Source organism: Mycteria americana, unplaced genomic scaffold (genome assembly GCF_035582795.1).
Source record: "Mycteria americana isolate JAX WOST 10 ecotype Jacksonville Zoo and Gardens unplaced genomic scaffold, USCA_MyAme_1.0 Scaffold_68, whole genome shotgun sequence".
Classification (NCBI taxonomy): domain Eukaryota; kingdom Metazoa; phylum Chordata; class Aves; order Ciconiiformes; family Ciconiidae; genus Mycteria; species Mycteria americana.
The window spans coordinates 202523-224211 of record NW_027445653.1 but is presented as its reverse complement, the minus strand read 5'-3'; the positions used below and the strand labels follow the sequence as shown (position 1 = coordinate 224211).

The 21689-nt window shown below is 56.2% G+C and overlaps 1 long non-coding RNA gene across 1 annotated transcript; it reads right to left on the bottom strand.

The window, feature by feature from the left end:
* Window positions 1-14182: 14182 nt before the first annotated feature.
* LOC142404090 (uncharacterized) lies at window positions 14183-15102 on the bottom strand. Its single transcript, XR_012773720.1, has 3 exons — window positions 15050-15102; window positions 14540-14642; window positions 14183-14242 (listed from the first exon to the last, which is right to left on the bottom strand). It is a non-coding gene; the product is annotated as an uncharacterized LOC142404090 (long non-coding RNA).
* Between the last annotated feature and the right edge of the window lie 6587 nt (window positions 15103-21689).

Below are 21689 nucleotides of genomic sequence, written 5' to 3'. Positions count from 1 at the left end.
GGATTTCTGCTGAAAACAGTGCTGACAATACAGGGATGTTTTCATTATTGCTGAGCAGCGCTTACACAGCATCAAGGCCTTTTCTCCTCCTCACATCACAGAGCCAGCGAGTAGGTTGGAGATGCAGAGAAAGTGGGGAGGGGACACACCCCAACTGACCACAGGGACATTCCATACCATATGATGTCGTGCTCAGCAATAACACTGGGGGGGAGGGTGGCAGCGGGGCCGGTGCTCAGGGCCTTGCTGACCATCGGTCAGCGGTGGTGTGCACTTGTTTTCATTTGCATCGCTTGTTTTTCTTGGGTTTTATTTTCCTCTCTCTGTTGGCTTTTTCCTTCTTTTTCATCCCCATCCCACTGGGTTTGGTTATTACCATCGTGTTAATGACACAATAGATCCTGCCAAACCTACAACCTGCAAAACCTGAAGACCAACTTATGCAAGACACGTTCCAGAAATTACCATCAGCTCAGAGAAGCACATGTGTCTGTCTTGTTCTGTCCTTGCCAAAACTGCTGGGTGACCTGCCATCAGCCTCAGTGACTCACAGCAGGCAAGACTCTCTCATCTGGCTTAGCTCACATGCAGCTCCGAGGAAAACAGCTCTTTCAGAAAGCCATGCCTTGTGATTTTGGGAAAGTGTTTCAAGGAAATGTGTTTAATAGTCTAGAGTGGTTTAGACCAAGCATGGCAATCTCAATCTAAGTTGTACCTCTGCCACACATTACCTGTTTTCTTTCCCCCTCTTTTCACCAAAAGTCTGGCACTTCTTTCTGACTGCAAGATGAGTTACATGGGGTGTACAGACAGCCCATGGAAAACTGAGAAATGCGCCTGTGATCACGTCTATCCCCATTCCGTCCCACTCCCACACTCGTTTCACACTCCCTTCCTCGCCAGCAGTCAGGCCTTACGCAGTCTGCACATGTACAAGATGCTGACTTCACCAGATACTGCCCCAATCATCTCCTATTTGATTTCTGATCGGCTCAACTACTGCCACAGCCTTTTCTGGCCTTAGGCGCAGTCTTGCCCATTCTGACCCACTCCGAATGCTCCTACAAGGATCACCTCACTCACTGCCTTAATCGCAACTAAGTCTCCTTAACACCTGAAGCTGTTGCCATCACTTTACACATACAGTTAATATGGCCTTTCGTGACTTACCCTCCTGCCTCCTGTTATTTCCCACTGACTACCACGATGCCAGCTCCTAAGTACATGCCCTGAGAGTGGCTTCCACCAAATGGTGGAAAAGAACACTTTTTTTTTTTTTTTTTAATATGTGCTTTAACCTCACTACAGGACAGGCTCAGAGTCCATGACTATGGCTGGTAAAGTCTGTAGCAATACAGAATTGTGTAGCGATGAAAAATACCCACTAGTTCAGCTCCTTTCAGTTGTTTAAGACAAGGCTTTGGCTAGAACACAGTCAAGAACATTTAAAAACAGAACTAACCTACACTCCCTCCTGGACTGGCAGCTCTTTCTTCATCACTTCTTTGCCTTTCTTTAGTTCCTAGGGAGTACGTCTCAAGATTTTCCTGTTTAAAAGAAACAAGAAAGATCACTGACAAATATACACAAAACCTGCCACTCACATACATGGTGCCCATGCAGTAGCATCATCAAGGCCCTGCCTATACACAAAAGATGAAATCAATGCACTGGGGAGGAGAGAGGAGGGACAGGTGACAGGGCCCCGGGGTGATGGAATTTGGCAATGGACTTTGAGGGTGTGGAGAGGAAAACTGGCAGCTCTTACACCCCAGGAGGTGTCATTCTCAATTCCAATACCCAAAATGCATCATGATGTTCCAAGCCGGAGTAGTCAAAAGGACTCAACAAGATGATGAACACAACTGCACATTCACAAGGGATGGCATTAGATGACACAAATTTTGTGTGCTCGGGACCAGCACATACCTGCTAAGGCCAAGCGGCCCCACCCCTCCTTTGTATGCTCAGGGCCAGGACATTCCTTATAAGGCCATGCAGCCCCACCCCTCCTTTGTGTGCTCGGGGCCAGGACACGTATATGAGGCCATACTCACCCACCCCCGGCTGATTGCAGACGCTGTCTCCACTCCTGCATGCTCAAGGGAGGCAGCAGCTGCTGAGAGGGAGTGACGTGCAACGTTGGTGGCTGTTGGTGGCAGCGTTTGGTTGCCATCCCCACAGCCATGAGCCGGGACGGTGCAGGACGGGGGCCCGTGGCACGCAGCCACCCCTTGCCCCGCCATGGCCCGGCACAGAAGGACGAGCACAAGCGGCAGCTGGAGAGGCTGCGGGCTGAGCTGGAGGCTGAGCGACTCCGCGCCCAAGAGATGCGCCGCTGCTTCGCCGCTGAAACTCGCGAGCTGAAAGAGGCGGCAGAGCGGGACCGGCAGCTCCTGGCCGAACGGCTGCACTCCAGATGGGAGCAGCGGCAGGCACGGGAGCTCCAGCGGCTGCGGGAGCTGAACCAGCAGCAGCGGGCGGTGGAGATCCGCCGGCTGCTGTGCTCAAAGGAGGCTGAGCTGCGCAAGGTGCAGGGGATGCTGCTGCAGCAGCGCGACGATGCCATCCGTCAGGCACGGGACCTGCAGCAGCAGCTGGCCAAGAAGCTGCTGAGAGGAGACTGGAGCAGCAGCGAGGCCCGCAGGAAGCTCCATGACGTCCTCAGCAAGCTGCGCTGGGAGACCAATGGCAAGCAGGCCGCCCACATCCACCGCCTTGAAGACGAACTGCTGCTGCAGAGGAGATGCTTCCTGAACTACATCTTGGAGAGGTTCGAGGGCGATCAGCCCACCACCAGCAAAGAGGCCAGGGCCAAGGCTACGGCCTGGCACCGCCTGCAGACCCTCCTGAGTACCAGGGCCATCAAGCCCTGCTTGGACGCCCCGCTGCAAGGAAGGACTGGCAGCGGGCGGTCTGTGGCAGAGGTGGGTGTTCAGACCGTAGGGCAGCAGGAGGACTGCCTGCCTGGCAGCACTCACAGCAGGCTGCTGGAGCAGAATGCCCACCTCCAGAGTGCCCTGAAGGACCTCGAGAGGCGATACAGTGTCCTTCAAGAGGAGAACTGTCTGCTGAGGAAGGGAAGCTCTCCTGAAGTGCAGGAGGAGTGGGAGAGGCTCAAGCAGAAGACTGTTAAGCTGGGTCTCATTTGCAAGCAGCTGCAAGAAAGATCCATGCAACTGCAGAACATCGCTTGCATGATCAATACTGTGCCGGGTGCCACTGCCCATCCAAAGCTCCACTGAGGAACTGTGTCTGACATCGTTTCCTCAGCAGACGGCTGGAGAAAGGGGAGAGCCTGCCGGAGCTTTGCTGGCACAGGACAAGCAGGATGACTTGTCAGAGAAGGCACCTGAGGAGCTTCAGGCCCAAGCAGCTGCAGATGAAGAGGGCTCCTCTCATGTGAGCACCCACAGCCCAACTTGTGAGGAGCTACAGGTGCAGCTGACAGAGATGACCAATGCAAACACCCCACTGGCTGAAGAAAATGCTCGCCTCTGTGGGCAGATGGATTTGACAGAAAGGGCAACTAAGGCGAGTGGCAGAAGAGTGAGTCTCTGCCATCCGAACAAACGTCTGTCTGCAAACCCAGCTGGAAGAGGCAGAGCACAAACTGAAAGCCATGAGAGAAATGGCAGAAAGAAGTCAAGAGCTGGAGAAGGAACACGAGGAGACAAAGTTAGCGCTCCAGAGGAAAGAGGAGGAAGGCGAGCGTTTGCAGAGAGCCCTCAGACAGAAGTGCGCAGGGAACACAAAGATACCCTGCAATTCTTTCGAGCCCAGGTGGCTGAACTGAATGATCGGTGTCAGAAGCCAAAGGAACACCACCAGCAGCTATTTCAGGAACTTGAACAGCTGGAAAGAGAAAGATCCAACCGTATCATTTCCAGGCGGCACCAGGCTATGCCGGGAGTAGACAAGGAGTCCATCCTCCTGGAGGCTAGGAGAAAACAACCGGCAGAGCTTCGACCATTCATAGCTCCATACAGCTATGATCCTTTCGATGGTCCCAATGAGCGGCCTGGACTAGAGGCTTTCTCTAGTTGCTGGACAATGTTTTTACGTCTTTGGAGATGTGGATGAAGACAGATGGTATGTGGGAGAGCTGACCGAGGGCACAAGAGGATTTGTCCCCTCTAATCTTGTTGAAGAAGTTTCAGATGACGACATGATGACACCAGAGTCTCCAGAGACAAGTGGATGATGTCTGTCCTGTCTTCTAATACCTTCTTCTTAAATCTTTTCTCAACTATCGCTCTGTGTAATCTCACTCTGTATCCTGTGTGTATGTGAACTGCAAGGACTCTGTGCCAGCTACTGGGGGGCTGGCGTGGGTGGATGGGTGCCAGCTACTGGGGTCAAGCAGGGGGTGTAGGCAGCCCTGGCTTGTGGTGCCAGCTACTGGCGTGGGTCCCAGTGCAGCTGGTGGAGTGAGTGGGGGGTCTCAGTGCAGCTACTGCAGGGAGCGGGGGTCTTGGCCACCAGGCACTGGGGCAGGAACAGTGTGTGTTACTGGCGTGAGTGAGGCGAGTGGGAGGCGCTGTGAGTGTCTGCATCTTCCCCAAACCTGGTGTGCATGGGGTGTGCGTGTGCATTCACCAGCAAACTTCAGGCTGGACCAGCTGGTGACTCGGGGGGCCTCAGCTCTGGGCTGGGGTATCAGGCAGCAAAGGGTCCGTGCTGGCACCTGGGGAGATGGGCGAGTGTGGGCTGCCTGCGGGACAAACGGGTGAGTGCTGCTTGTTTTAGGGAGCTCCAAGATGGACCAGCCAGTGAGTAGGGGACCTGTGGGGTGGGTCAGAGGGTCGAGATCTGGGCAGGGGTACTGGGGGGACAGAAGGACCATGTCAGTATGCAAGGAATCTGTGACCGTGCATGTCCTTGTGAACCTAGAGAGTGTCGTGTGTGTGCCTGCACTGGTGACCTCCTATCTCTGCCAGCCCAAGAGGAGGAGGGGACGTGGCTGTCTCTCTCTGTGGTTTATGTGAGTCCTGCCTTGTGTGTCTGTGTGTGTGTCTGTGTGTGTGTGTGTGTGCATCTCTGGGTGCACACTCAGCTTCACTACAAGTCCCACGTGCAAGCAGGAAAGTGGCAGCTGCATCCCTCAGCCTGGGCAAAGACCTCTGGTCCTCAGGCACCAGGCTGGGCTCCAGGAGATGGGCAGGACCATACTGAGGACAAACCACGCTTTTGGAATCCGTCTCTCTCCACTGTGCCTCTGAGAGCCTGCCCTCTCAACCATCACAGATCATCTCCCTCTGATAACTGAGGGAGATACTGACTGAGGAGATATTGCACAGCAGAAGCTGGCACCTCTTCAGACCCCCTGACAGCCACGTGTGACCCCTCAGCCCTGCACGCCGTCCAAGCTCTGCTCTTGCAACAACATACACAGCCAAATTTGCCAGAGCAGAGCACCAGTCCCCTAAACAACGCACCTCTCTGCTGCCCTGTCCCTGCTTGGGAGGGACTGACAAAAGGCATGGGGCTACAAGGAGAACAAACCTCACACAGTGGAAAAAACAAACCCGAGAGCCACGTGGAAGGAGTCCTGGGAGGAAGATGAGCTGGCACTCTCTTCCCTGGACAAAGAAAACAACGTGGGGGAAACCTGGGAGTACAAAAGAACAGCAAAAATGAAAAACAAAAAAGAAGTCTTCATACAAAGAAAAACAAATGAAGGAGGTAGCTGCAGCTGTTCTGTGGCTAGCAGGTGAGGAACCTCCTCCAGAGGAGAAAAACTGCCAGGAAAAACTGCCTGGTGGGTGGGTCTGTGGGGGCTACCCTGGGTATCAGCTGTTTCCAGAGGAGGCCAAAAGACTCTGGGAGATGTGGGGAGGAGTCTAGGGAGCTACTGGGCATGGATCTGCCTCCACCATACAGAAAATTTCTCGGGTAGCTACCTTGGAGGAGTTTGGGGCTTCTACCCGTGATTTCAGCTCTCTCCAGATGAAACCTGGGAGGAGACCCAGAGAGCTACCAGACAGGGCGACTGTCTCCAACATGGACAAAATGCCTCGCGTAGCTACCTTGGAGGAATCTGGGGCTGCTACATGGGACTTCAGCTGTCTCCAGGGCAGACCAAAACATTCTGGAGCACTTTGGGAGGAGTCCCAGGGAGCTTACGGGCATGGACCTGCCTCCATGGACAAAACTCCTCAAGTAGCTACCCTGGAGCCATCTGGGGCTGCTTCCTCGTCCTTCAGTTCTGTCCACAAGAGGCCAAAAGATTCAGGGAGATTCCTGGGAAAGGTTCTGAGGAGGTGACAGGCATGGACCTGGCCCTAACATGGACAAAACCAATCATCTAGCGACGTGTGTGGAGTCTGGGGCTGCTACCTGGGACTTCAGCAGGGCCCCTGTGTGCATGGTATTAACGCACCTAGAATACACTTTTCAGCTCAGGCTGAGGGTAAATCCTCAAATGCCCTTTCTCCACATATCCAATATTGCCCTGGCAGTTGTGTAAATAGGGTAGTATAATCTTCAAATACATCTGGGGCATGTGAATTATTTCCTGTGAAAGGGTTAGCATGTGCTGGATTTGGTTGTTTAGGGAAAGCAGTAAGGTACGGACCCAGCCTAAATGAATCAGAGCAATCAGGTCCTATAGGCCCATAGTGGAAACCAAAAGTTTATGTTTATCTTTATTTCTAATTACCTTTAGCAATGGTATCTGCATCTGCAATGGTATCTGCTTTGGGGAGTTGCAGACGACAGTACAGTTGCACCCATAGCACTGCAGATGCAGATACCTTTGCAGGTGGCGTTGCAGGATCAAATACCATTGCAGGCACCATTTCAGCTGCACAGACCACTGCTGATAACCCTGCAGATGCCATTGGCCAAGCAAATTGCCCTGCAGGTGCAGGTACCACTGCAGCTGAAGAAACCAGTGCAGGTGCCATGGCAGATGCAGAGGCCCTGGCAGATACCGATAGCATTACGCATACCGATGCAGATACCAATGCCATTGCAGATGGCACTACCACTGCTGTCACAGATCCTGATACCAGTACAGAGACAGTCACACCGATACCGAGACCGGTAGTGGTACAGAGACACTAGAGATACCCTTGCTGACGCTATTTCAGCTAGCGAGGGAATTACACGCAGACACGCACAACCCAAACCCACCTGCACATACACAACCCACTGCAAGATACACACACCACAAGCAACGCAGATACAGTTTCAGGTACAGTTATGGCTCCCAGTAGAGGCACAGCTACTGGCACCACCAGAAATACAGCTACCGCTACCATCACAGAGACCAAGGCAATTACAGGCACAGATTCACACTGAATTGCCCATAGAATTGCAGATGCAGCCACAACATAGACACAATTCCAGATACAGGAGCAATTGCACATACAATTAAGGATACCTCAACAGTCACACATTCAAGCGCATGCTCAATTACCCAAACAACAGCAGATACAGCAAGTGACACCATCACCGACTGAGGTCACTTGACAGACAGAGGGACCATTGCACAGAAAGGCACTGCTACAAACACAGCTACCGTTACACACAGGTGTGCTGTTACAGGGAGAGGTACAGCTAAATTCTACAGGTAACTACACAGACAGTCACCCAGAGGGACTTGAGCTATACCCAGGATCAGCCAAAACAATCCACATCTGCCTGCTAGGAGTCCCCCAGAGCTACGGGGCATGGCCCTGCCTCCAACATACACAAAACTCCACAGGTTGCATCTTTGGAGGAGCCCGGGGCTGCTACCTGCGCAATTCAGCTTTCTCTAGAGGAAACCAACACACTCCTGGACATGCCTGGGAGACTTCCTGGAGAGCTCCTAGGAATGCACCTTCCTCCATCATATGCAAAGTTCTTCGCGTAGTTAACTTGGACAACTCTGGGGCTGCTACCTGAGAGGAGTCCCGGAGTGCTACCAGCATGGACCTGCTTCCAACAGGAAAAAAACTCTTCAGGGAACTACTTAGGAGGAGTCTGGGGCTGCTACCCATGACTTCGGCTGTCTCCTGAGGAAGCCAAAACACTCTTGGAGATGTCAGGGAGGAGCCCCGGGGAGACACTGGCCAGGGACCTGCCTCAAATACCAAAAAACTTTTCACATAGCTCCCTAGGAGGAGTCTCGGGCTGCTACCTGAGACGGGAGCTATATCCAGGACAGGCCAAAACACTCCAAATCTGCCGGGTGAGAGTCCCAGAGAGCTACAGGGCATGGAAGTGCCTCCAACATTGACAAAATGCCTTGGCTTGCTTCCTTGGAGGAGTCTGTGCATACTACCTGCCAAATTCAGCTCTCTCCAGGGGAGGCCAAAAACATTCCACAGCTGCCTGGAACAAGTCCCTGGGAGCTACCGGCCATGGACCTTCCTCCAAATTGAATAAAATGCCTTGGCTAGCAGCCTTGGAGGACGCTGGGGCTGCTACCCAGGATTTCAGCTGTCTCCCGAGGAGGCCAACACACTCCTGGAGATGTTTGGGAGAGGACCCAGGGAGCAACAGGGCATGGACCTGCCCCAACATAGACAAAACACCTTGAGCAGCTACCTTGGAGAAGCCTGGAGATGCTTCCTGGGATTTCAGGCTTCTCCACATGAGGCCAAGAAAATCCTGGTCATTCCTGGCAGAATTCCCAGGGAGCTACTGAGCAGGGACTTTCCTCCCACATCAATAATGCTTTTTGCGCAGCGACATTCCAAGAGTCTGGGGCTGCTACCTGGGAACTCACCTGCCTCCACTGGAAACCAGTATGTCCCTTCAGCTGCCTGGGAGGAGGTGTATGACATCACAGGCACCTGCACCAGCCAGCTGCATTCTCCTGCCCTGTCAACTACTCAGCCATCAGGGACATGAGAAGCAGCTGCACAGGGCAGGGGCCTGCACCAAACTGTCATCTGCTTGGGATCCTGGGACATCATAAGCACCTGCACCAGCCAGCTGCATGCTCCTGCCCTATCAGCTACAGTGCCACCAGTGACATCACAAGCAGCTGCACAACCCAAGGGCCTACTCCTTCTCTACCACCTACTCAGGCCCATGTGACATCACAAGCAAATGACGAAGCCAGGTGCATGCTCCTGCCCTATCACCTAGTCAGCCACCTATGACATCACAAGCACCTGCACATGCCGGGGTCCTGCTCCGCACCTATTGGCTACTCATCTAACACTGCCCTCCCAGGAACCTGAAGAAGTCAGGGGCCTGCTTCTGCCCTATCACCTCATCAGCCAGCAGTTACATCACAAGCAGCTGCAGAAGCCACGTGCCTACTCCTGCCCTATTACCTACTCAGCCACATATGACATCAGAAGCACCTGCACAAACCAGCTGCAGGCGCCTGCCACAATTGATGCAGAGCCACCAGTGACATCACAAGCAGGTGGACAAGCCTGCTGCACACTCCTGGCCTATCAGCTACTCAGCCAGCAGTGACAACATGAGCAGCGGCACAACCCAGGGAGGGGCCTGCTCCTGCCCTATCACCTACGGAGGTGCCTATGACCTCACAAGTAGCTGCACAACCCAGGGGCCTGCTCGTGCCTTATCAGCCCTTCAGGCACATGTGACACCACAAACGCACCAACAAGCCAGCTGCCTCCTTCTACCCTATCACCTACTCATCCACCCATGACATCACAAGCACCACCACAAGCCAGGGGCCTATTCCGAACTTATCACCTGCTCCACTTCCTATGACCTCACTAGCATCTGGACAGGCCAGGGGACTGCTCCTGCCCTATCAGCTCCTCACACACCTCTGACCTCACAACCACCTGCACAGCAGCAGCCTCCTCACTCCCAACACCACACCTTTTTCCCCTCCGTCTCCATCTCTGTCTCCCATCTCCCCCTGCTCTCCTCTCTCCCAGGCACCTTTCTCACCCACTCCACCACCTCCCAATGCCTCTGCCTGTCTCTCTCTTTGTGTGGCACTTGCTACCTCGGAACCATTGTCCCAGCCACGTCACCTGCATCTCCTTCTCCTCTCCCTCTGCTCTCATCCTGACTGCGACAGCTTCTCATGCACTTTTTCACCTCATGGGCCCACTTGTCCTGCCTCCCTTCTGCTCTTAAATCTTGTTCCTGCAAGAGAAGTGACAACCAGCCCGTGTCCCCTCTCTGCCATCTTACCTGCCTCTTCCTGAGCTGGACACCTGCTGGGAACTGTCACCATCAGCCCCGGCTCTCATTAAAGTCTTCTCCTGGCACAGGCCCAGCTCTGCTGTGCTTGCTGTGTGCCATGCTTCCTGAAGGACAACAGCAACACTCAAAGTTACTCCTGGGCAACGTCCTGCTGGGAAGACCTGATTCCAAGGCAGCTTGGCAGCAGACCCTGAGGCCGTGCCAGGGCTGGCCACATCTGGCTCCTTCCAGCAGGGTTTTGGAAAGCCCATTCCCAGCTGTGAGCGCCAGGCCAAGGGCACGGGTAAGAAAGTTGCCAGCCTCCAACTGGCCTCTGTCCCCAAACACCTGAAACTTCCAAAGAAGCTCTCCATCCAACTGAATTATCTCCAGTTTTGAAAAAAGAAACACAACTCCCCTGATGCTGGCTATCTGATACACATTTAAATAAAGCAACGCACCCTCAGAGATTCTGTTTGTTCACCTTGAGCTGAGGAGAAGCTTCGTGTGCGGGTGAGGAAGATCTGCTTTCCCCATTTAATTTTCATGCCTCAGCAAAAACACTGCAAGATTCAGACTAGAGGACAGCACTGAAATCAAAAGGGTAAATGACCAAGAAGGCTCCAGCTGCACATTTCCACCTGATTCCCTTAAACAAAACAGACCTGGGATCCTGATTGCTCACTTCAGCCTGGAATAGCCCCATTCCTCATCCAAAAGCTACTGTGTGCCTGGCTGACGACAGGCACAATCCATGCAGCGAGCAATCAGAGCTCAACCCTGCACTTTCCGGGGTCAACTTTCCTTGGAAAACTTCTTCCCTGGGTTGTTTTAAAAACTGTAACTGAAGAAAACATCCCTGACGGGCTAACGGGAACTTCCTGGCTGTGGGAAAACCATCCACCCTCTGCACCCCCATTTCCCAAGAGCCAGCAGCACAGCCTGGCTGGGGGGAAAGGCACGAATCAGAGCTGGGGGCCGAGAGAGGAGCACAAGCATCTGCCAAGGGAGATGCGTCCAGCCAGGAGTACTCCCCACGGGCTTCTCGGACAACAAAGCCCCGGTGCGTGCTCCCACCAGGAGGGAGAAACAACTTCCAACATTTCCCTCATTGCCCAGGGATTCCCGGGGCCATCAAGAGCTACCTCTCTGTGGCACCACACTGTTCTGCTACCGATGGTCTGCAGGGTCACCCGTAATGAATACAATACAACCCACCAGCCCAGGACTCAGACGGGCATTGAGGGTTGGCAAAAGGAAGAGGGATGAGAGGACGTCAAGGGTGCAGAGAGGATAATGCCTGCTTGGCCAGCTTAAAGCCAGCACCTACAGGGACACCGCTGCCATGGCCTCCCCAGAAGGACACGGTCCCTTCCACTTCCCACCCACCACCAACCTCTCTTGTGTTCCCACCAGACATTTGTAAGGCATTTTTCAGGTCTGTGTCGAACAGAGAACACCTGGGTAAGTCTGGGTGCTATCAGGAAACACCCCAGAAGTCACTCTAGGTTGCCAGCGCATCAACATTCAGGGATGGAGCACCAGCCACGTCCGTTGCCTTTGGGCATTCACAAAATCCAAGCCGGCTGGTGAAGCCATTACTCACAGGATTCGTTCCCCATTTTGGCCATCGCTCCTCTCAGGAACACAGGGGAAAGCTCTGGATGACAAAGGATGGCAGGAGGGGCTCCAGAAAGAGAAGACCAGTGCAAGAAGGTCCCCCTCACTTAATTGCAAAGAAATAATTCTAGCTCAATGAAATGAGTACTCAAAATGAAAGGCACCCAGCAACATCCACCATCAAAACTCTTTCAGTGGTAGTTTTACCTGCTGCAGAGCTGCAGGCTGATGACCTTACCGTCACTGTCACAAGGCCCCAGTTCACAGCAGTTACAAACGCCCTTTTGAAAGACTCCATATCGGCTTCTCCTAAGAGGACCTGCTGCTTACTTGTAGTAATAGTAACTCTACTTGTAGCCTGTGTCTATCCAGTCTGTAGCCTACAGCTCGGAAGGGATAGACCAGCCTACACTTATAGCCTGTAGCTACCTCCCCTGGGATCTGTCCAGAAAGCCAAATCATCATTACCTTTAATGGAGAATGGAACTGGGGGCAAGCAGGGAGAAAGAAAAGGTGGAAAATAGGAACAGCATAGGCACGCAATTAAAGAAGAAAGGAACTGAGAAGGAAGGAACCTCTCCTGCTTTCAGGGCGAGACCCAAGCCCCACCATCCCCCCCTACTCAACCCACCATCTCAGGGAGGAGATGCTGCATGGCAGCCACATCCTCCCCCTCCTCACCACCCTGCAGGCTGCTACCAGGTCACTTGGGCTGCGGTCAGGGGGACATGGGTGAGGTGATGGTGGGCAGCCCCATGGCAAGCATCAGCCCCCACCCATCCTCGTACACCCCACCGCCATCCTGCTGCCCTCACCATCACATCCTCATCACCGCCAGTTAGATGCCAGCAGCAATGGTGGCAAGAAGCCCTGTGGCCCATGGCTGCCGTCTAGTGGCACGGCCATGGGATACTGAACTGTGTGAGCTGGCAGCTCCCATGCAGACGGGGGTTCAGGAACATGGGGGTGGCTGGGGCAGGGGGAGGGGGAGGGGAGAGAGGAGAGAGAGGGGGGAGGGGTGGAAGGGGGGAAGAGGGCCCCTGGGCCTGGGCCGGGGGCTGCTCAGCCTCGGGGCAGGCCCCACATGCGCCATGTTGAAGCTCCGCCTGGCCGCCGGCAGAGCCCGCCGCCTTCTCCCATCGGTCTTTGCCGGCATAGGTCGGGAGGGCTGTCAGTCTCCTCCCCTGAGGTGATGCTGCCTCTGATTGGCCCCCAGGTGGTCAGGCTGCTTTGCTGCTGTGCCTGCCCTGCACCTGAGGTGATGGCCTTTGATTGGCCGCCTGGGCTGCCACTGTGCCCTGGTTTGGGACCCACCCTCCCCTGAGGTGATACTTTCTCTCTCATTTGCTGCCTCAGGGGGTCACTCCCCTGCCCCACCACTGCCCGCCCTTCCCTGAGGTGATGGCTCCTCTGATTGGCTGTCTGATTACAGTCAATCACCTGCCTTGCCCTGCCTCCTCAAAGGTGATTGGCTGTCCCGTGTCTACTGACTCCCCATAGGCTTCTGGGTGGACGTTGCCAGGTGACCAGCTCCGCCTTTAGGGTTCAGACCCTCCAATGAAACGCTGGGCCCTAAGGAAAGGCTCTGGGTCATAAAAGAGAGGCTGGGACCCCAAAAATGATGATTTTGGCCCCAAAACAGGGGCTTTGGGCACTGAAAGGATGGGCTAGGATTTTGATGCCGGGACTAATGCCGACTCGCCCGCTTGGCAGAGCGCGGGTGCCTTTCCGTGCCCCGAGGTGTTTCCGGAGGGGCAGGGTGGGCTAAAGCTTCTCTCCTCCTCCCCTCCGGTGCTGTGGTCTAGCGGGGCAGCTGGGCCTGTGGTGCAAGGACACCCTGGGTCTGGCTGTGCTGTCCTGCAGGCAGCGGCAGAGGCCGGGAATGACGCTGTCTGCTCAGCACGCGCAGGGTCGTCCCCATGGGAAGGACACCATGCGACGGGGCTTTTTGTTTCAGCTTTATTTAAAAAAAAAAAAACTCATTCGAATACGGCCCTTTTCCAGGGGTCCAATTTCACTTCCCCAAGGCTCAGCCGAGCCAGCAGCACAGCCACCGCAGGCTCCATCTTGATTTTCGGTCCTGAGATGTCAGGACGTAGATGGCCTGAGCTGCCAGGAAGCTGATGGAGAATTCGGGGTCTTTCCCCAAGGGCAGGATGGCTGCAACAGAAGGAAGCAAAGCAGCCGTGAACCCCCCCTGCCTGCAGAGACCCCCGGTAGTCCCCTCCAGACCATGCCAGCCCCACCCATCTCTGTCCCTGGCCAGGAGGAGCAGGGGAGACAAACAGACCAGCTGGAAGCTGCTGCTCAGGAATGCCCCGTGTGCCCCTGACATGTTCCCCAGCCCCTGAAGCCTTTTCCTGGAGCAGGGCCAGGCACGGCAGCACCCTGCCCAGCCTCTGTCCCCTGCCCCACCAGCCCCAGCCAGCACAGCACTGCCCCTACTCACCGTTGCAGATATCCCACCGCTCCTCCTTCCTTAGGTTCCTCAGGTGCCGTGCGGCCAGCCCTAGGCACAGAGCTCCCGTCAGACCTCCTGCTCCCCAGCACGCTCCCAGCAGCACGGCCCCTGCGGCTGCCAGCACGGCCGCACACCCTCCTCCCCCTCAGTGGGGCTGACCCCAGGGAAGGACAGTACTCGAGGGCCGTGGGACTGAGCAAGGCTCCCAGCGAGCCCACCTGCGGGGTGGGCCCTCCTCGGGGCAGCCGGGGCTCCGGCAGCCACAGGGCTGCCCCTTACTGCCAGTGCGGCGGCGGGGAATGGGGCCAGGCTGCCAGAAGAGGGACCCCAGGGGCTGTGGCTCACCGATGAACCTGATGGCCGCCTCTCGCAAGCTGGCCTGAGCGTCCTTCAGGTACGGCAGGCTCTGACACACATATTCTTCCACCCTGCTCCGGTCGCGCAGTACCTGGAGAGAGCACAAGGGCACAGGGCTGGTAGAAGCCCTCCCCAGCCACCCGGACCAGTCCCTCCTACCAGTGCCCTCCTTCCCTCCCATCCCGGAGCCCTGTGGGGCTGAGGTTCAGAGAGAGCCGCAGGCACAGGGGCCTGGCTGTGCCGAGACCCCTCTGTCCCACTGCCAGGGCTCACATGTGCCAGGACCTTGTTTAGCACCCTGGGGGCAGGGAGGGGAGAGGGGCCTGGAGAAGAGCCCTTGGGGGCTCCGTGCTTGAGGGCAGGGAAGGAGGATGCAGCTCCAGGCTCTGGGCTGCGGGCTGGAGCAGGGCAGGCCAGGCACAGCCGCACAGCCCTCCCCACGGGTACGTGGGGCAGCCCTGGTCCAGCCCGGCCCTGGGGCTTGGGGTTTGTCCTCACCAAGCACTCTCCAATCAGGTCTGTCTGACTCGTCTTGGCCAGGGAGCTGAGCTTCCTCCATCGCAGGAACTCTGCACAGGCGAGCAGGGTGTCCCCAGAGGCCTGCAGAGAAGCAGAGGTTGGGAGATGGCACCACAGCCCAGGGAAGGAGACCTGGCATCCTCCTCCTCTCGGCCAGGCTCCGAGCCGTTCCCAGCCCCTTATGGGAAGAGGCAGCGGGGCACAGACTCTGAACTGGGCCAGCTCCTTCACCCCCAGGCTCTGGGTGGGCAGAGCCGTGATCCCGGGATGCGAGGCCAGTCCAACGCCGGCTGCATCTCCCTTCCCACCATTCTCCAGGGGGGAATGGAGCAGGGGGGAAGGAGGAAGGCAGTGGTGGGACCAGGGCAGGGAAGAGTGGAGCAGTGAGACCCTGAGGTGACACACATTCCCAGACTCTGACGTCCAGCAGCCCTCGCCCCTTATGCCCAGGCCACCCCCGTGGTGTCAGCACGCCCCTCCCCGCGACACCGGTCACTCATCATTGCACCTTGGCCACGCTCTTGATCTGGTCGTTCATACGGATGAACAGTGGGAGCAGGACCCTCTGCACTGTCTTCTTCATCTTTTTCTTGCTTCTCTCCAGCACAGTCTTCATCACATCTTTGAAGAGGCTGATGGAGACCTCCCGCACCTGGCTGGACTCCTGGTAGGAAGGAGGACAGGGAGACTTCAGCAACAGCCACTGCCTCCCACGGTGAGCAAGGGCATTAGCGTCGCTGATGGGAGGGGAGATGCTCTGGGGTCGCATACTGAATGCAGGGGCTGTGGGCCAGATCTGCAGCTGCGGCTGAACGGCCCCAGAGCCCTGAAAGGCCATGGGAGAGGAGCGAGGAGGGGGCCCTGCCCGAGTGCGGCCCACAGGGCTGGGTCTTGCAGAGTGCCCATCTCTAGGGCTCAGGCTCCCACGGCAGCCTTACATCATCAAAGAGGGGCAGGAGCTTCTCCGCCAGCTGCAGAGCAATGAGGCTGGCCTCCTCCCTCTTCATGTGAGCCATCATGTTCCTGAGGAATACCAGGGCCTTCATCTTGACATCAGTGTTGGCATCCTGCAGGGTCTCCATGATGTCTGGCAGCAGGACCGCCATTTTTCTTGCCTGTATGAAACACACAGTTTCTTTATTGTGAAGCGGTGAAAGACCACCCTGGCTTTAAAAATGCACTGGTCGCTGAGCACCAGCCTCCCGTCCGGCTTCCCAGCAGGTGGCACAGGAGTCACTGCAGCAGCCTCCTGGCAGGCAGCGGCCACTGATGGGGATGCAGGGAGAGCACGGGGAAGGGAAGGGAGTGCAGGAGAGCAGTGTCCCCTGCTCAGCCACCCCCTTTTCCAACCGGCCTGAAGGGGCAGATGGATTGGTAACCCTCGGTGCCTGGAGGGCTCCCCAGGCACCCACCAGGCCCCTCCATAGCAGGGAGGGTGACTGGAGCCATCACCCCGCATCCTGACTCCCAGCCAAGGCCAAGCCACCACATTACCCACTGCCCCAGGCCCCGGCTGCCAACATGGACCCATTTGACTACACCCTGCTCACCGTCTCAGGTGTCTTTGAAAGCGTGATGAGGCCCCTGAGCACCAGCGAGAGCATCACCAGGCTTGGACGCCTCAGGAACCTCTGGGCTTTGTACAGGGCAGCAAACTCCTCTGTTTCAACGTCAGTGCAGACCAGCAGCTAAAATGAAGTCAGCAGTGAGAGACCAGCAGTGCCCGTGGGGCTCCCTCCACCACGCTGGCACAAAGGAGGCACAACATGCGGATGGTGGCAAGTGGACGCTGACCCTAAGGGGCTGTGTCTATATGTGCTGGAGGAGGTGGCCGTTTGGAGGCAGACAGAAGGGGAGGGGGCCGTGCCTGTTTCCCTGGGGAGGCAGGCACAGCCCTGAAGGTCACTGAGGCATGGTCACTCACAGCCAAGGGATAGATGCAGGCGTCCTCCACGACACAGCTGAACACCTGGCGCAGCCGCTGGTCCTGGAGCACACTGAGCAGCTCCATCAAGACTCGCCACAAAGCCCAAGGCACAGAGATCATCACCTCCCACATGGCCAGGGCAGCGCTGCAGACCCGGAGCACTTGGTCAGCAGGGCTGCCTCAGCCACTGCACCATACCTGGGCCAGCCTCTCCAGAACCAGGAGGTGCTGCAGCCCTGACCCTGCCCACCCCCCTCACTTGGGGTGCCTGGGGGCCCTGCCCACGCAGGCAGGAGGGGGAAGAGGTCGTGTTACCCATGGGGCAGAGAGGAGCATGGTGGGCCCTGCTCCTCAGGGATGTCCCACAGTTTTCCGTGTATCTGGCAGCCAGAGAGTCTCTGGGCTCCTCTTCCCACAGGGAACAAGCCCTCAAGGCTGTCAGGGCCAGTACCTGTCACATGTTGGAGAGATCTTCAACAGGCTCCTGACCGCTTCCCTGGGGCACCGCTTGGTCAGCAGGAGAAGGAGTGCGACCAGGCTGTGCCGGGCTGGCTCCGTGCGGATGCGTTCCACGTTTATGTGGATGGACCTCATGATCTTTGGCACCTGGAGGGGACACGGGTGAGGAGGGTGCTGCCACTGGAGTGCAGCCATTGCCCAAGCTGCCACTGAAACTGCTGCCCTTCCCATCCCTCTCTGCTGCCCTGAAATGGCTTCAGGTGCCCCGGAGAGCGGGGTTAAGGAAGGAGGGAAGAACAAGGCCTGACAGGGCTCCCGGGCAGGGCAATCCAGCCACAGGGCACTTACATCCGTCAGCCAGGAGGGAGGGTCTCTCATGGCCATGTCCAGGACATTGCTGCCCATCTGCCTGTCATAGATGTCATCTGCTGTCAAGGCCTGAATGGCCACCAGGAGAACGTCTGTCATCTGAGAAGGCTGGAGGTATTCTCCAAACACCTAGGGGAGGAAGGAAGGGAGGAAAGAAGACATGTCATGCCGAGCACCCTGATAGTGCTGCTTGGCTGAGCTCTGGCAAGAGATGCCCGGCAGTGCTGTCGGCAGTGCACAGAGGAAAGCTGGAAGCAGAGGCTGCAGTCTCTGCAGGGCAGAGGATGAGAGCAGAGGGTCCCCAGGGTGAGGCAGGAGGGTTGGGGTCATGGGTACCATATGTTGGCTCTACAGAGAGAACCAGGGCTCGCTGGTGGCCAGGAGGGCTGGAGCTGCTGCTGGGACACTGGAGTGCCACCCTCAGCATAGTCCCTGCTCAGGGACAGCAGGAACCCTCTCACCAGGAACAGTGAGGCCATGCCAGTGAGGCCAACTCCACTGATTCTGGGTCCCTTTGCACACACAAGCCTCCTGCCGATGCCATGGTCAAGAGTCCCAGCAAGGGGGGAGCTCATTACCGTGGTTGTGTCGCTGCTGTCGCACGAAGAAAGCAACCAGGTGCTCTCAGAATCCCATCCCAGTTGCAGCTCTGGATGCTCTGGAGTATCCTCTGGCAGGGTGTCACCTAGATGGAGGGGAAACACAGAAGCGTTGGTAGGACACAGCATCTGTGCCAACAAGCTTCCCAAATGGTGAAAAGAGCTTTAAGCTCGGCATGGCTGAGGAGGGAGGCTGCGCTGGGGCTGGCTCCCAGCCCCGAGCAGCCCTGGCATTCAAGCACCACCGTGACCCCTGCCCGTGGCACCCCTGCTGCCAGCATGCCGACGAAACGGGATCCCGGCGTTGAGCCGGTTGCGCTCCCTGGCCCCAACCCTGCCCAGCCCCAGGGGGCTCCTCACTCACCATTCTGCAGTGGCTGGACCGTGGACACCTCGTAGGGCTCCAGCAGAGAGATGCTCTCCTGGGGAGCCCCCACCTCCTCCCAGGCTACCCTGGGGTGGCTGGGGGGTCTCTCTGCCATCTTGTGAGTTGTAGGAAAGTGGGGGGGGGAAGGGGGGGGGGCAGCTTAAGGGAAACGCCTCGGCACCGTGGGGCTGCCAGAGGCAGCAGGGCAAGACGTGGGCTGTGCTAGGACTCTCCTCGCCAGCTCCGCGCTCCTGCCCTGTCCCGTCGCTGTCTTGTCAGACACTGCAGGGCTGCAGCCACGCTGGCTATATATGGTGCCATGGGGTGTCACAGAGGGGTGTCACAAAGGGCCCCACTGTGACCCGCCGCCCGGGCTGGGAGGGGCAGGCCGTCCACTGCAGGGGGTAGGGAGCCAGCTCACCATTGGCCCATGGGTCCTCTTGGGGTGCCCCCAGGCCCCCATCTGCCCTTATGTCCCCTCAGGACCCTCCTGTACCCTCTGCCTCATCCCAGAGCCCTGTGTTCACATGCCCCAGCATGGCCCCAGGACCTCCCTGGGAGACCCCTGCTTCTCCCCCTCCATGTAGCGCTCTCTTCACATCTCTACAGTTTCTGGCATCTCACCGTTATGTCCTTTCCCCCACTCTGAAAATCTCTTTCAGTTCCAGAAAGCAAAAGATGTTTACGCCTGGTCCTCTCCTCCGATCCCTCTTTGGGGATACAGTTGTGCATGGGACTCTTATAGTGGGTATCGCTTAGCAGATGCTGTCAGAATAGGAAACCCAAAAGAAATATTCTCTCTTTTCTGCACTGCCTTAACATCCTTAATCAATGCCCTCACCTACAGCCCAAGAGACAGAGAACTGGAGGAGTAATTCAGAAAAGTCTTCTCTAAACACAGGGATCTCACTGGGATCCCAACCAAGCCCGCCTGATTTGAACAGCTTCTAAGCTGCTCTTTGGTTGTGCATTCAGACATTTCTCGAGATTTCTAAGGTGGGCAGTGGAGAGGATAGGCATTTTTTGATGGTGTCTGCCATCTCATTGCTTATGGAAGCTCTCATTCCTTTTTGGCTTCATCAGCCCTGGCTTGAAGTACAACTTGCCGCTTTAGAAAGTGAGAAACTGTTGGAGATGGCAAACCATGAAAGGAGAATACTGGTTGTCCTGGGGTGAAATTGGTGAGACCATAAAGGGAAACTGTACCAGACAAAAGATCGGATCGTAGAGTATCAGGACAAAAGGGGAAAAGAGGGACAGAAGGTGCAGCTGAAAATGAGCCAGGGACAACTGGGGGTCCCAGTCCAGCAGCCCTGTACCTGCTCCGTGCAGCCTGCAGCAGGACAAGAAACCTGTTGCCCTGCCTGTACCGCCTGTGTGTGACTGGCTGCTGTAGTCAGGCGGACCTGCAGTGCTCCCCAACGTCAGGGAAGGGGCACCTGGTGTGCTGGTTCTGGCTGGGATAGAGTTCGTTTTCTTCACAGTAGCTAGCATGGGGCTGTGTTTTGGATTTGTGCTGGAAACAGTGTTTATAACACAGGGATGTTTTCGTTCTTGCTGAGCAGTGCTTGCACAGCGTCAAGGCCTTTTCTGCTTCTCACACCGCCTCACCAGCGAGTAGGCTGGGGGTGCACAAGAAGCTGGCAGGGGACACAGCTGGGACAGCTGACCCCAACTGACCAAAGGGATATCCCATACCATATGACATCACACTTAGCAATAAAAGCTGGGGAAAGAAGAAAGAAAAGGGGGTATGTTTGGAGTGATGGCATTTGCCTTCCCAGGTAACCATTATGCGTGATGAAGCCCTGCTTTCCTGGGGATGGCTGCACACCTGCCTGCCCACGGGAAGTAGTGAATGAATGTTTTGTTTTGCTTGCGTGCACAGCTTTGGCTTTACCCATTAAACTGCCTTTAGCTCAACACACGAGTTTTCTCACTTTTACCATGCTGATTCTCTCCCCCATCCCCCTGGGGGGGAGTGAGTGAGTGGCTGTGTGGGGCTTAGTTGCTGGCTGGGGTTCAACCACGACACCTGGAGAGGACAGAGGAGGGATCGAACCTCACCAACCAAGGGTTTTGTTGGACTGCGGTAACTCTGATTCTTCAATGATTCAGACATGAATACTGGAGCAGAAAAGGATGGTCCCACTCATTTGCGCTTTCTCTTATCTTGTAGCTATTAAAAATGCCCGAGAGAGAGTAAATGTGTTCATTAGAAGAAACAGGTCACATGACTATTTCCTTGTTTCACATCTCTCTGTTTTCAAAAACACTTCAAACCACACTGAGGCTGTAAAGGGAAGGCCTGGACCCAACCTGTTTGTGCTGACTGGCTAAGATTCCCCCTGTGTCCAGAGCAGATGGGAACGGGCTGTGTCTCCCAGAGCGGTGCTTGTGCCAAGCCCCTGCCCCCCTTTTACTTGCCGAGTAAAAGGCAATCCATTTCAGGGCCATCAATGCACTTTGCATTTAGAGAACGCACGGAGCAGCCCTGCTTGTGGCTGGCAGACGGACAGGAGCTTGTTCACACACAGCAACTCAATCAGTTGCCACTGCCGGAGAGACCCACGGGTCACAAAGTGCCCCACCATTGTAAGGGGATCGCTTTTAAGGGAAGTCCAGCCTGACTAAAAATGAGTCTTTTGGGCATAAAAATGAGGCTTTGGACCCTACAAGGAGGGGGTTGGACCCTAAAAAGAGGGGTAACAACCTAACCCTGACAGGAGTAACAGCCCTTCCTGCTGCTGCCAAAGGGAGGAGAAAGTCCCTCGCCCATCTCATGCCCCACCTTACACAAGCAAAAGCCCGCGGACCGCAAGGAGGGCTCCAAGCCCAAGTCAGCCACATGGCGCATGCGCGCAGCTCCCTAAGGATATACATTTCACAGCTTCCTCA